Source organism: Entelurus aequoreus, linkage group LG03 (genome assembly GCF_033978785.1).
Source record: "Entelurus aequoreus isolate RoL-2023_Sb linkage group LG03, RoL_Eaeq_v1.1, whole genome shotgun sequence".
Lineage (NCBI taxonomy): Eukaryota > Metazoa > Chordata > Actinopteri > Syngnathiformes > Syngnathidae > Entelurus > Entelurus aequoreus.
This window is the reverse complement of record NC_084733.1, coordinates 57,123,578-57,129,598: the sequence shown is the minus strand read 5'-3', so window position 1 is coordinate 57,129,598 and position 6,021 is coordinate 57,123,578.

Sequence of the window (6,021 nt, the reverse complement as noted above, 5' to 3'; positions counted from 1 at the left end):
CCTCATTTTCCACTTCTTAATCAGTGTTTGAACACTGCTGATTGGCATTCTCAATTCCTTGGATATGTTTTTATACCCCTTTCCTGTTTTATGCAGTTCAATTACCTTTTCTCGCAGATCCTTTGACAATTCTTTTGCCTTCCCCATAACTCAGAATCCAGAAACATCTGTGCAGCACTGGATGAAAGATGCAATGGTCTGTCAGAAGCCCAGAAACTCACTGACCTTTTATACACACACATTAATTACAAACAAACAGGTCACAGGTGAGGATTGGAACCTTGATTAGCCATTCAAACCTGTTTGTGCCAACTTTTGTGCATGTTATCAGATCAAAGTCACTGGGGTATGTAAACGTTTGATCAGGGTCATTTGGGTACTTTCTTTTGTCATTTTGATTTAAAAAGAGTAAACAAAGTTGTTTGCCAATAAATAGCTTCACACAACCATTAAGCATGACAGGTTTTTGTATTATCATTCATATTCTCTGAAGAATGGCCAAGAAATCATAAATTCTCCCAGGGTATGTAAACTTATGAGCACAACTGTATATATATATATATATATATATATATATATATATATATATATATATATATATATATATATATATATTTATATACCGGTGTGTATATATATATATATATATATATATATATATATATATATATATATATATATATATATATATATATATACCGGTATATATATATATATATATATATACACACCGGTATATAAATATATATATATATATATATATATATATATATATATATATATATATAAGAAAAACCCAGACACCATCTTTGTAGTCATTTTTCTCCTGCGTGGACTTCCGTCTTCCTTTACAATGAGTGAAGCTGCACGAAACCTTGTGTCTGCAATTGTAAATAATTGAGTTTTTAAGTTTTGTGTTTCTTGTAGAATCTATATAAAATAATATACATTAGCCTATTGTTGAAATAATGAAAAAAACATAATTAAATATATTTGTTTTATTCTATTGTTGCATTAATAACTGTTGTATTATTATAGGATGGCTTGTTAAGCATTTCATAGGATTTTCAGAGGGAGGAAAAACCAAGACATTTAATATAAAATGTAAAATGAATAAATACATAAAAAGAAAAAGAAAAAAAATGGTTAAAAAAATGGCATTTCATTTCGTCCCATGCATTTTTTTTACCGTCCCCGGGACGACGGGACTACGTTAATCTCAAACCCTGGAAGTTAAATTTTATTGTTTGCATTATTTGTTTCAGCATTGCACTTTGAAGATGGTCCCTCAGCTCTTTGACAGCTTTGGCTCTTTTTCAGATCAGCAGACGGACTCTAAGTCTTTGTTATTTACAGTATATATAAACGTTTCTCATTTCTATTCAGACTTCCATATATATTTAATTTCCTTAACGGCTTGCCATAATATATATATATATATATATATATATATATATATATATATATATATATATATATATATATATATATATATATATATATATATATATATATATATATATATATATATATATATATATATATATATATATATATATATATATATATATATATATATATATATATATATATATATATATATACTGTATATATAAATATATTATATATAAGCCAAATTATCCCGATCCAGATATTACTTTAATTCAAGTAATTAAGTAATATTTCCAGAGCTTGAATTTACAACCATTTTAGTCACATATGTGCCCAAAATGTAATCTGTGCAACTTCAAAACATTTGGGAACAAACAATTATTGTATTGTGAGTGAAAGTCGTGGCATTAGTCTCTATGTTGTGAATTAATAACATAGAGGCTAATGCCATGACTTTCATTGTGTTTCAGTGTATCTTGAAGGATCATGCAAGTAATTGTTTCTTGTTGATGCTGTAAACAAAATGTCACTGTGCAAACCCATGTTTGTTGTTGTACTGAACACAGATTGAAAATAAACCGACTGAAATAATAATAATAACAATGAATAATTTCTAAGTCTTTGTTAGCCGTTTGTGAAGATTTGTGCTTGTGCGCTACGTTCGCTCGCATCCTGTGCATCTCCTGGGGGCTAAGCCCCCCCTGTCCTTAAAAGCTAGTGACGCCCCTGTCTATACCATATACTCTTTATCAATAAATGACACATCTAGGAGAGGTTTTTAGAGAATCTGAATTAAAAGTATGTGCTCTATTGCTCACCTCAATGAGCACCGAGTGATGCAGCTCAAAAAACCACATACAGGCGGCTCCGTTTTATACCAATAAAAGAAAAGAAGCACCATAAGTTTGTAGTTCTAAACATATTTGTTGTGCTTTTGTTGTTTTTTTTTTATTCGTTTTTCATTACATCCACCCCACAACCCACCACCATTATAAATAGATTGCAGTACTGTGGGAAAGACCGTAACTCATTAATATCTTAGTGTGTCAGAATTGATTAGAAGCATGGACATGTTCAGGACTCCTAAAAACACTAATAATAATCGTAAACATAATAGAAGTCCAAATTGTCAAAAAACAACAACTGTATGGCAAGTGTAATAGTTTCACACCAGCAGTGAGTGGCATGCAGATGTACTGTTCCTTTCCCACAGTCTTGTCCACAGCCATAGCCATGTTTTTGTGTACCTTTTGGATCCACGGGAGATTCTTGGTTTGTAGCTTTTGTCAGGTAAGATTAGCTTCCTAGCATCGCCTCCGTTGGAGTGCCTTTTGTTGTACTTGGTAGTTTTTGTTAGCAATTTTTATCCCTCCGTAGCCGGAGCGTTTTGAGTTATTGATAATTTTGTAAGTTTTAGTGGTCAGGTTAGATCTGTTTTAATAGCCTGTTTTGTTTCTCCCGTTTTGGGCCCCTTCCCATAATAAAGAACTGCTTCTGAAATCCTGCACCTGTGTTCAGAGTCCAATTCTGGACTCTTCTGGAAGATGCTTTGAATTTGAACATAACTTGTACCAGTAAAGACCAATAGGCCCCATTGCAACCACAATTTTTAGAGGGGAACCTCACTTTTTTTTAAATTTTGCCGATAAATCACAATCCTTAGAGAGATAGAACCTATATGTTTTTTTTAATGCATTCCAACTCGTAAATAAATGTAAATAAAAATCAGTTTACGATAGAGGCAATGGAAACAATAAGGTAATTGCATCTTTACCGGCCATAAAACCTAATAAATAACATCCAAAAAGCGCCAACAATACCCCATTTATCTACTTTGTGACTTAAATATTAACCAAGTATTAGTGATGTTGTTATAATAGGCTTGGTTTAACCCCCCTTTTTCTTTGCAAGGATCATGAGTCATTCTTCATCTCAACGGGAATATATCAACATACTAACAGTTGGCATCCTGGTGACAGCAGAACTTGTACAGTAAGTGATGCTTAATTATGTTTGTTGGCTCTCATGAAGTCTGCAGTGAATTATAATCAGTGATGTTGACGGAAAAACCTAACAATGTGATGCATTTTTTAGATTAATGCACTGTTGTATGCTTACAACGAGCAAAATACGTAAATATTAAATATTATGAATGTGCCTGCTACTACATTACATATATACTTACAGCATGTCTATAAACATTTGATGTAAGTATTTAGATGTTTTTATAAGCGTTTTATAGGCAGAATAGAGTGACCATCACAGGCTCCATTGTGAGCAGACTTCTGCTCGCATTTAACAACTAGTTAGAATGCATTAAAAACAAAAAAAGAAAACCATGGGTTCTTGTCCTACATAAGTATTGTCAATCAATCAATCAATCAATGTTTATTTATATAGCCCTAAATCACAAGTGTCTCAAAGGGCTGTACAAGCCACAACGACATCCTCGGTACAGAGCCCACATACGGGCAAGGAAAACTCACCCCAGTGGGACGTCAATGTGAATGACTATGAGAAACCTTGGAGAGGACCGCATATGTGGGTAACTCCCCCCCCCCCCCCCTCTATTGTGAATGATATTCCAAAAAAGTGCAGTTGCCCTTTAATTGCACAGTCATCACACAGTCTAATTAAGCTTTTTCTAATTTCAATAGTTTGATATCAGAGAAAAAATTGTGTGTGTGTGTGTGTGTGTTTGTGTGTGTGTGTGTGTGTGTGTGTGTGTGCATGTGTGTGTGTGTGTGTGTGTGTTTGTGTGTGTGTGTGTGTGTGTGTGTGTGTGTGTGTGTGTGTGTGTGTGTGTGTGTGTGTGTGTGTGTGTGTGTGTGTGTGTGTGTGTGTGTGTGTGTGTGTGTGCGTGCGTGCCTAAAGAGTATGGCAGTGCAGTAGGTAAGTGAACCTGACACTGCAAAAATGTAACAGAATCAACATCTTTAATAAAATCTAATACAATTGTATTACTAATCTGATATTAACACTGAATGCATGATGTATCATCTCCACGCGGAAAAAGTGAAAAAAATATTAGTTTGTTGTCCTGTAATTTTATACCCTTTTGAATCCTTTAGGACTTTTTCGTCCTACCGTCACATTATGTGTTTAAACTAAGAGTTAAGTGAGCTAAAGTTAGCCATAGAGAAAAAAAAGTGTTGATGATCTATGTTTGTACAGTAAGAGCTGACAGAGTACATTCCCAACTGAAGGGGGGAGTACAGATTGTGTTTCTTCAACTTCTACTGTATAGATTTAAATCACATGGTCACAACATTTGCACATGCTGGACAAAATAAAGCAAGTTGTACAGCATCCGTGATTAAAAAAGGCTGCAGCATGCACAGAAAGTATATTTATGCAGCACGCTGCCCTACTTTCCAAGAAATATCAGCGGAAATAGGTCAAAGGTTTTAGCAAAGAAACCAGTGAGCACATTTAACACACTGTAAAAGGAACACTATGTGGACTCACAGTCTCCTGATGTGTGCAGATCTTTTTAAGCTGTCATTACAAAAAACATTGTGCACAACATCAGCGAGTACAAAGTGTTTGCAACATAACTACTCTAATGACTCAGAGAACGTGCAGTAAAGTCAGACTACAACCTCTAATTCTCGTTTTTGTTGTTGCCGTCAAATCCCAGGAACACAAATTTAGAATCCACACTCAGGAGGTTGAATGAAGTTCTTGTATGATAACACATACATATTGCAAAACATCTTTACAACAAACACATTTTAAAACACAATCATGAATCCAAACAAAGATGTTCCCATGTTAACAAAAACCCTTGCTCTGCGAAGACTGTCTGCTAATGCACGTCTGTGATTTAATTAAGGGTTAAGGCGTGTCAGTCAATAAATTCACCCCGTCAAAGGTTTAGGTTACCAAGCCACCCATATAAGATGTTTGCAGTGACAGACATCCTAAAAGCAGGGCAGAAGGAGAGATGGAGGGACAAAGCAGAAGAGAACAGGATTTGAATCCTCGTCACAGCTGAGTGATAAACAACATGTATTTTTTCTTTCTCTTTTCCTTTCCTGCAACAAGTGTGATGCGTTACACCATTTGTATCATAGATTGTGGCTAGTTTAATCCATTTTTACTTTGCGTACAGCCAATTAGTATCAACTGCGGATTATGGATTGGATGTTATTTGCATATAGTGTAAAATATATGGTGTTAAATAAATGTATATTTAATCAATATTTTTTTTAAATTTTACCTTGCGCCATATAAATATACTGTATGTACAGTACAGGCCAAAAGTTTGGACACACCTTCTCATTCAATGCGTTTACTTTATTTTCATGACTATTAATTTCATAACTATTGTAGATTGTCACTGAAGGCATCAAATCTCTCGATGAGCTTCAAGAGGTAGTCACCTGAAATGGTTTTTCACTTCACAGGTGTGCTTAAAACTTATCGAGAGAATGCCAAGAGTGTGCAAAGCAGTAATCAGAGCAAAGGGTGGCTATTTTGAAGAAACTAGAATATAAAATATGTTTTCAGTTATTTAACCTTTTTTTGTTAAGTACATAACTCCACATGTGTTCATTCATAGTTTTGATGCCTTTAGTGACAATCTACAATGTAAATAGTCATGGAAATAAAGAAAACACATTGAAA